We start from the raw sequence: 11,010 nt of genomic DNA on the forward strand, positions 1-11,010 counted from the left end.
CGGTGGCAGCGCAAGGGGTAAAATGGTTTGACATAGTCCACTATGGCATTAGGCATCCAATGGCGAAAGAAAATTGAAAATCGAATAATAATTGATTCTTTTACAGCCAAAATTACGTGAAAAGTGACTCATGCAAAATTGCCTATTTCTCGGCAACTGCTTATATTACAAACTAATTTTCACATACATTCTCTTCGTATGGATTATAGCTACAAGTTTATAAAAGTTACGTAAAAATATTTTAAAATCTGAAAAGCCTGAATGAGTTGTAAATAGGTCAATTTTACGCCTTTTTTCACCTCTTAATCCAATTTGCTAGAAAATGAAAAAGAAATTAAAAAAACTGCTTCCGACATTTTTTGCGCCTTTAAAGGACACACTCTTTGAGTCATATAATTTTTCAAAAAAATAATATTTGTTTTCAAAAAATGGTACCTAACTGTCAAAATTGTAGTTTTTGGTAAAATTATGCCACTTCCGGTGCCGACAGATAACACTTTTGGTAATAAAAAAAATGACAATTGAGACAACGAAGCATATGAACTTTGTTTTATACAAATCGAACAATAAAAAATTAAGCTAGGACTGAAAAACTGAATTAGCCAATGGAGGCCAAGGAAAATTACTGAGACAAAAAATTTTAACATTTTTGCGCAAGTCAGATGACTCTTTAATTCTGTGCACAACACGAGTAAAAAATATTCATCAATAAAAAAGTTTTTTGTAAAATTTTAAATTTCCGAAATTTGGCGCCTAATATCTTCGAATTTTTGCTGAAAATCAAAAATCGAAAGTAGCGCAGCTATGTGCCCTGTCTCCAGCTATGCCAAAATGTATCGAAAGTTAAAATCCCATTATTATTGTTAAAATTACCGCAATATTTGTAAAAACGATAACTTCGGTGATTTCGGACATTTCGCATTGTCGCAGAACGTTCAAAATAGCTTTATCCTCTAAGTCACACCCACTTTCCCAGTAAAACCGAAGAAATCGTAACGATGCGACAAGTAGTTGCTGAGATCTACTCAAAACAAAAGAAGAATAATAATAATAATAAGAACTAGAACTGCGAAGCAGTAATGACGGGTTTCACCGGTGCCACGTTACCCTTGAACTTATGTCACTTCCGGTACCAATGAAACCGTTAAACAGGTTTCCACATAAGCATTGCACACATGAAATAAAATGGACGCAGAAACAACCAAATCCAGCAATCAATTCATTTGCTACATGTCAGTGATCCTGTCAAAATTACATTACTTCCGGTGATAATGAAAATGTTAAATTGGTTTATGAAATCAGAAATAGCATCATCACATGGTGAAAATTTTATGTAAATCCTATAATAATTGCCACCTTTATAGACCAAAAACCTTGAAAAATGACTTGTAGAAAATCGCCTATTTCTCTGCAACCGTACAAGTTAGAAACCATTTTGAGGTATCTGTATGATCGAAGGAGTTCATTCTATTTGTTGATTGGAATCAAATATCATAATTTTAAAAACATTACAAATCTGATTCATTTGAATAAAATATCTGTTTTGAAGGCTAAAAATACAGTTTTTGCCAAAATGACGTTACTTCCGGTGATAATGAAAATCTTAAATTACTTGTATGAAATCGTAAATGGCATTATGTATCACACAGTGAAAATTTCATGAAAATCGAATAATAATTGACACTTTTATTGACAAAAAACCTTAAAAAGTGACCTGTTGAAAATTGCCTATTTCTCCGCAACTGAACAAGTTAGAAACCATTTTGTGATATCTATATGATCGTAAGGGTTCATTGTATTAGTTGATTTGAATCAAATATCAAAATTTTAAACAAATAACAAATATGACTCATTTGAGTAAATTACTGGTTTCGAAGGCTATAAATACAATTTTTGCCCAAATTACGTCATTTCCGGTGATATTGAAAATGTTAAATTGGTTTGACCTAGTTAAAATTAACATTACACATCAAATGGTGTCACTTTTATGAAAATCGAATAATAATTGACTCTTTTACAGGCAAACTAGCGTAAAAAGTGACTCATGCAAAATTGCCCATTTCTCGGCAACTGCGCATATTACAAATTAATTTTCACATACATTCTCTCCGTATAGATTATTGCTACGAGTTTATGAAAGTTACGAAGTAATATTTTAAAATATGAAAACGCTGGATGGGTTGTAAATAGCTTAATTTTACACCTTTTTTCACCTTTTAATCGAAATAGCCCGAAAACGGAATCGAAATTAAAAAAACTGGTCCCAACATTTTGTGCGCCTTTAAAGGGCGCACAATTTCAGTTATACCGGATTTGAAAAAAAATAATATTTGCTTTCGAAAAATGGTACCTAACTGTCAAAATTGTAGTTTTTTGTCAATTTACGCCACTTCCGGTGCCGACAGATAACACTATTGGTAACAAAAAAAATGACAATTGAGACAACGGAGCATATGAACTTTGTTTTATACAAATCGAACAATAAATAATTAATCTAGGACTGAAAAACTGAATTAGCCAATGGGGGCCAAGGAAAATTACCGAGACAAAATTTTTTCACATTTTTGCCCAAGTCAGAGGACTCGTTATATTTGTGTAAAACACGACTAAAAAATATTCATAAATAAAAAAGTTTTTTGTAAAAATTTAAATTTTCTAAATTTAGCGCCTAATATCTGCGAAGATTTGCCGAAAATCAAAAATCAAAAGTAGCGTAGCTATGTGCCCCGTCTTCGGCTATGCCAAAATGCATCGAAAGTTAAAATCCAATGATTATTGTTAAAATTACTGCAATATTTCTAAAAACGATAGCTTCGGTGATTTCGGACATTTTGCATTGTCGCAGAACGTTCAAAATAGCTTTATCCTCTAAGTCACACCCACTTTTCCGATAAAACCGAAGAAATCGTAACGATCCGACAATCAGTTGCTGAGATCTACTCAAAACAAAAGAAGAATAATAATAATAAGAACTAGAACTGCGAAGCAGTAATGACGGGTTTCACCGGTGCCACGTTACCCTTGAACTTATGTCACTTCCGGTACCAATGAAACCGTTAAACAGGTTTCCACATAAGCATTGCACACATGAAATAAAATGGACGCAGAAACAACCAAATCCAGCAATCAATTCATTTGCTACATGTCAGTGATCCTGTCAAAATTACATTACTTCCGGTGATAATGAAAATGTTAAATTGGTTTATGAAATCAGAAATAGCATCATCACATGGTGAAAATTTTATGTAAATCCTATAATAATTGCCACCTTTATAGACCAAAAACCTTGAAAAATGACTTGTAGAAAATCGCCTATTTCTCTGCAACCGTACAAGTTAGAAACCATTTTGAGGTATCTGTATGATCGAATTAGTTCATTCTATTTGTTGATTGGAATCAAATATCATAATTTTAAAAACATTATAAATCTGTTTCATTTGAATAAAATATCTGTTTTGAAGGCTTAAAATACAGTTTTTGCCAAAATGACGTTACTTCCGGTGATAATGAAAATCTTAAATTACTTGTATGATATCGTAAATGGCATTATGTATCACACAGTGAAAATTTCATGAAAATCGAATAATAATTGACACTTTTATTGACAAAAAAACCTTAAAAAGTGACCTGTTGAAAATTGCCTATTTCTCCGCAACTGAACAAGTTAGAAACCATTTTGTGATATCTATATGATCGTAAGGGTTCATTGTATTAGTTGATTTGAATCAAATATCAAAATTTTAAACAAAAAACAAATATGACTCATTTGAATAAATTACTGGTTTCGAAGGCTATAAATACAATTTTTGCCCAAATTACGTCATTTCCGGTGATATTGAAAATGTTAAATTGGTTTGATCTAGTTAAAATTGACATTACACATCAAATGGTGTCACTTTTATGAAAATCGAATAATAATTGACTCGTTTACAGGCAAACTAGCGTAAAAAGTGACTCATGCAAAATTGCCCATTTCTCGGCAACTGCGCATATTACAAATTAATTTTCACATACATTCTCTCCGTATAGATTATTGCTACGAGTTTATGAAAGTTACGAAGTAATATTTTAAAATATGAAAACGCTGGATGGGTTGTAAATAGCTTAATTTCACACCTTTTTTCACCTTTTAATCGAAATAGCCCGAAAACGGAATCGAAATTAAAAAAAATGGTCCCAACATTTTGTGCGCCTTTAAAGGGCGCACAATTTCAGTTATACCAGATTTGAAAAAAATAATATTTGCTTTCGAAAAATGGTACCTAACTGTCAAAATTGTAGTTTTTTGTCAATTTACGCCACTTCCGGTGCCGACAGATAACACTATTGGTAACAAAAAAAATGACAATTGAGACAACGGGGCATATGAACTTTGTTTTATACAAATCGAACAATAAATAATTAATCTAGGACTGAAAAACTGAATTAGCCAATGGGGACCAAGGAAAATTACCGAGACAAAAAATTTTCACATTTTTGCCCAAGTCAGAGGACTCGTTATATTTGTGTAAAACACGACTAAAAAATATTCATAAATAAAAAAGTTTTTTGTAAAAATTTAAATTTTCTAAATTTAGCGCCTAATATCTGCGAAGATTTGCCGAAAATCAAAAATCAAAAGTAGCGTAGCTATGTGCCCCGTCTCCGGCTATGCCAAAATGCATCGAAAGTTAAAATCCAATGATTATTGTTAAAATTACTGCAATATTTCTAAAAACGATAGCTTCGGTGATTTCGGACATTTCGCATTGTCGCAGAACGTTCAAAATAGCTTTATCCTCTAAGTCACACCCACTTTTCCGATAAAACCGAAGAAATCGTAACGATCCGACAATCAGTTGCTGAGATCTACTCAAAACAAAAGAAGAATAATAATAATAAGAATAATAATTTTAACAAAAACAATAGTGTTTCACACAAGCTACGCAGTGTGAAACCCTAATAATAATTTTAACAAAAACAATAGTGTTTCACACAAGCTACGCAGTGTGAAACCCTAATAATAATTTTAACAAAAACAATAGTGTTTCACACAAGCTTCGCAGTGTGAAACCCTAATAATAATTTTAACAAAAACAATAGTGTTTCACACAAGCTACGCAGTGTGAAACCCTAATAATAATTTTAACAAAAACAATAGTGTTTCACACAAGCTACGCAGTGTGAAACCCTAATAACTAGAACTGCGATGCAGTAATGACGGGTTTCACCGGTGCCACTTTACCCTAAACATGTTACTTCCCGTACCAATGAAACCATTAAACAGGTTTCCACATAAGCATTGCACACATCAAATAAAATGGACGCCGAATCAACAAAATCCAGCAATATCAATTCATTTTATACATTTGTTACATGTAAGTGTACTGTACTTCCGGTGATAATGAAAATGTTCAATTACTTTTATGAAATCAGAAATGACATATAGCATCACATGGTGAAAATTGTATGTAAATCGAATAACAATTGCCACTTTTATAGACCAAAAACCTTGAAAAGTGACTTGTAGAAAATCGCCTATTTCTCTGCAACCGTACAAGTTAGAAACCATTTTCTGGTATCTGTATGATCGTATGGGTTCAATCTATTTGCTGATTGGAATCAAATATCATAATTTTAAAAACAATACAAATAAGACTCATTTGAAAAAAATATCTGTTTTGAAGGCTAAAAATACAGTTTTTGCCAAAATGACGTTACTTCCGGTGATAATGAAAATGTTAAATTAGTTCTATGAAATCATAAATGACACAAGATATCATATGGTGAAAATTTTATGAAAATCGAATAATAACTGACACTTTTATAGACCAAAAACCTTGAAAAGTGACTTAAGGAAAATCGCCCATTTCTCTGCAACCGTACAAGTTAGAAACCATTTTGTGGTATCTGTATGATCGTATGGGTTCAATCTATTTGATCAATAGAATCAAATATCATAATTTGAAAAAAATAACAAATACGAATCATTTGAATAAAATATTGTTTTTTGAAGGCTAAAATTTAAGTTTTGAGCAAATGACGTCATTTCCGGTGGCAGCGCAAGGGGTAAAATGGTTTGACATAGTCCACTATGGCATTAGGCATCCAATGGCGAAAGAAAATTGAAAATCGAATAATAATTGATTCTTTTACAGCCAAAATTACGTGAAAAGTGACTCATGCAAAATTGCCTATTTCTCGGCAACTGCTTATATTACAAACTAATTTTCACATACATTCTCTTCGTATGGATTATAGCTACAAGTTTATAAAAGTTACGTAAAAATATTTTAAAATCTGAAAAGCCTGAATGAGTTGTAAATAGGTCAATTTTACGCCTTTTTTCACCTCTTAATCCAATTTGCTAGAAAATGAAAAAGAAATTAAAAAAACTGCTTCCGACATTTTTTGCGCCTTTAAAGGACACACTCTTTGAGTCATATAATTTTTCAAAAAAATAATATTTGTTTTCAAAAAATGGTACCTAACTGTCAAAATTGTAGTTTTTGGTAAAATTATGCCACTTCCGGTGCCGACAGATAACACTTTTGGTAATAAAAAAAATGACAATTGAGACAACGAAGCATATGAACTTTGTTTTATACAAATCGAACAATAAAAAATTAAGCTAGGACTGAAAAACTGAATTAGCCAATGGAGGCCAGGAAAATTACTGAGACAAAAAATTTTAACATTTTTGCGCAAGTCAGATGACTCTTTAATTCTGTGCACAACACGAGTAAAAAATATTCATCAATAAAAAAGTTTTTTGTAAAATTTTAAATTTCCGAAATTTGGCGCCTAATATCTTCGAATTTATGCTGAAAATCAAAAATCGAAAGTAGCGCAGCTATGTGCCCTGTCTCCAGCTATGCCAAAATGTATCGAAAGTTAAAATCCCATGATTATTGTTAAAATTACCGCAATATTTGTAAAAACGATAACTTCGGTGATTTCGGACATTTCGCATTGTCGCAGAACGTTCAAAATAGCTTTATCCTCTAAGTCACACCCACTTTCCCAGTAAAACCGAAGAAATCGTAACGATGCGACAAGTAGTTGCTGAGATCTACTCAAAACAAAAGAAGAATAATAATAATAACTAGAACTGCGAAGCAGTAATGACGGGTTTCACCGGTGCCACGTTACCCTAGAACTTATGTCACTTCCGGTACCAATGAAACCGTTAAACAGGTTTCCACATAAGCATTGCACACATGAAATAAAATGGACGCAGAAACAACCAAATCCAGCAATCAATTCATTTGCTACATGTCAGTGATCCTGTCAAAATTACATTACTTCTGGTGATAATGAAAATGTTAAATTGGTTTATGAAATCAGAAATAGCATCATCACATGGTGAAAATTTTATGTAAATCCTATAATAATTGCCACCTTTATAGACCAAAAACCTTGAAAAATGACTTGTAGAAAATCGCCTATTTCTCTGCAACCGTACAAGTTAGAAACCATTTTGAGGTATCTGTATGATCGAATGAGTTCATTCTATTTGTTGATTGGAATCAAATATCATAATTTTAAAAACATTACAAATCTGATTCATTTGAATAAAATATCTGTTTTGAAGGCTAAAAATACAGTTTTTGCCAAAATGACGTTACTTCCGGTGATAATGAAAATCTTAAATTACTTGTATGATATCGTAAATGGCATTATGTATCACACAGTGAAAATTTCATGAAAATCGAATAATAATTGACACTTTTATTGACAAAAAAACCTTAAAAAGTGACCTGTTGAAAATTGCCTATTTCTCCGCAACTGAACAAGTTAGAAACCATTTTGTGATATCTATATGATCGTAAGGGTTCATTGTATTAGTTGATTTGAATCAAATATCAAAATTTTAAACAAATAACAAATATGACTCATTTGAATAAATTACTGGTTTCGAAGGCTATAAATACAATTTTTGCCCAAATTACGTCATTTCCGGTGATATTGAAAATGTTAAATTGGTTTGACCTAGTTAAAATTGACATTACACATCAAATGGTGTCACTTTTATGAAAATCGAATAATAATTGACTCTTTTACAGGCAAACTAGCGTAAAAAGTGACTCATGCAAAATTGCCCATTTCTCGGCAACTGCGCATATTACAAATTAATTTTCACATACATTCTCTCCGTATAGATTATTGCTACGAGTTTATGAAAGTTACGAAGTAATATTTTAAAATATGAAAACGCTGGATGGGTTGTAAATAGCTTAATTTTACACCTTTTTTCACCTTTTAATCGAAATAGCCCGAAAACGGAATCGAAATTAAAAAAAATGGTCCCAACATTTTGTGCGCCTTTAAAGGGCGCACAATTTCAGTTATACCAGATTTGAAAAAAATAATATTTGCTTTCGAAAAATGGTACCTAACTGTCAAAATTGTAGTTTTTTGTCAATTTACGCCACTTCCGGTGCCGACAGATAACACTATTGGTAACAAAAAAAATGACAATTGAGACAACGGGGCATATGAACTTTGTTTTATACAAATCGAACAATAAATAATTAATCTAGGACTGAAAAACTGAATTAGCCAATGGGGGCCAAGGAAAATTACCGAGACAAAAAATTTTCACATTTTTGCCCAAGTCAGAGGACTCGTTATATTTGTGTAAAACACGATTAAAAAATATTCATAAATAAAAAAGTTTTTTGTAAAAATTTAAATTTTCTAAATTTAGCGCCTAATATCTGCGAAGATTTGCCGAAAATCAAAAATCAAAAGTAGCGTAGCTATGTGCCCCGTCTCCGGCTATGCCAAAATGCATCGAAAGTTAAAATCCAATGATTATTGTTAAAATTACTGCAATATTTCTAAAAACGATAGCTTCGGTGATTTCGGACATTTCGCATTGTCGCAGAACGTTCAAAATAGCTTTATCCTCTAAGTCACACCCACTTTTCCGATAAAACCGAAGAAATCGTAACGATCCGACAATCAGTTGCTGAGATCTACTCAAAACAAAAGAAGAATAATAATAATAACTAGAACTGCGAAGCAGTAATGACGGGTTTCACCGGTGCCACGTTACCCTTGAACTTATGTCACTTCCGGTACCAATGAAACCGTTAAACAGGTTTCCACATAAGCATTGCACACATGAAATAAAATGGACGCAGAAACAACCAAATCCAGCAATCAATTCATTTGCTACATGTCAGTGATCCTGTCAAAATTACATTACTTCCGGTGATAATGAAAATGTTAAATTGGTTTATGAAATCAGAAATAGCATGATCACATGGTGAAAATTTTATGTAAATCCTATAATAATTGCCACCTTTATAGACCAAAAACCTTGAAAAATGACTTGTAGAAAATCGCCTATTTCTCTGCAACCGTACAAGTTAGAAACCATTTTGAGGTATCTGTATGATCGAAGGAGTTCATTCTATTTGTTGATTGGAATCAAATATCATAATTTTAAAAACATTACAAATCTGATTCATTTGAATAAAATATCTGTTTTGAAGGCTAAAAATACAGTTTTTGCCAAAATGACGTTACTTCCGGTGATAATGAAAATCTGAAATTACTTGTATGAAATCGTAAATGGCATTATGTATCACACAGTGAAAATTTCATGAAAATCGAATAATAATTGAGACTTTTATTGACAAAAAACCTTAAAAAGTGACCTGTTGAAAATTGCTTATTTCTCCGCAACTGAACAAGTTAGAAACCATTTTGTGATATCTATATGATCGTAAGGGGTCATTGTATTAGTTGATTTGAATCAAATATCAAAATTTTAAACAAATAACAAATATGACTCATTTGAATAAATTACTGGTTTCGAAGGCTATAAATACAATTTTTGCCCAAATTACGTCATTTCCGGTGATATTGAAAGGGTTAATTTGGTTTGACCTAGTTAAAATTGACATTACACATCAAATGGTGTCACTTTTATGAAAATCGAATAATAATTGACTCTTTTACAGGCAAACTAGCGTAAAAAGTGACTCATGCAAAATTGCCCATTTCTCGGCAACTGCGCATATTACAAATTAATTTTCACATACATTCTCTCCGTATAGATTATTGCTACGAGTTTATGAAAGTTACGAAGTAATATTTTAAAATATGAAAACGCTGGATGGGTTGTAAATAGCTTAATTTTACACCTTTTTTCACCTTTTAATCGAAATAGCCCGAAAACGGAATCGAAATTAAAAAAACTGGTCCCAACATTTTGTGCGCCTTTAAAGGGCGCACAATTTCAGTTATACCAGATTTGAAAACAATAATATTTGCTTTCGAAAAATGGTACCTAACTGTCAAAATTGTAGTTTTTTGTCAATTTACGCCACTTCCGGTGCCGACAGATAACACTATTGGTAACAAAAAAAATGACAATTGAGACAACGGAGCATATGAACTTTGTTTTATACAAATCGAACAATAAATAATTAATCTAGGACTGAAAAACTGAATTAGCCAATGGGGGCCAAGGAAAATTACCGAGACAAAAAATTTTCACATTTTTGCCCAAGTCAGAGGGCTCGTTATATTTGTGTAAAACACGACTAAAAAATATTCATAAATAAAAAAGTTTTTTGTAAAAATTTAAATTTTCTAAATTTAGCGCCTAATATCTGCGAAGATTTGCCGAAACTCAAAAATCAAAAGTAGCGCAGCTATGTGCCCTGTCTCCAGCTATGCCAAAATGTATCGAAAGTTAAAATCCCATGATTATTGTTAAAATTACCGCAATATTTGTAAAAACGATAACTTCGGTGATTTCGGACATTTCGCATTGTCGCAGAACGTTCAAAATAGCTTTATCCTCTAAGTCACACCCACTTTCCCAGTAAAACCGAAGAAATCGTAACGATGCGACAAGTAGTTGCTGAGATCTACTCAAAACAAAAGAAGAATAATAATAATAATAAGAATAATAATTTTAACAAAAACAATAGTGTTTCACACAAGCTTCGCAGTGTGAAACCCTAATAAGAATAACTAGAACTGCGAAGCAGTAATGACGGGTTTCACCGG

Source organism: Patella vulgata, chromosome 9, assembly GCF_932274485.2.
Source record: "Patella vulgata chromosome 9, xgPatVulg1.2, whole genome shotgun sequence".
NCBI classification, from domain to species: Eukaryota; Metazoa; Mollusca; class Gastropoda; family Patellidae; genus Patella; species Patella vulgata.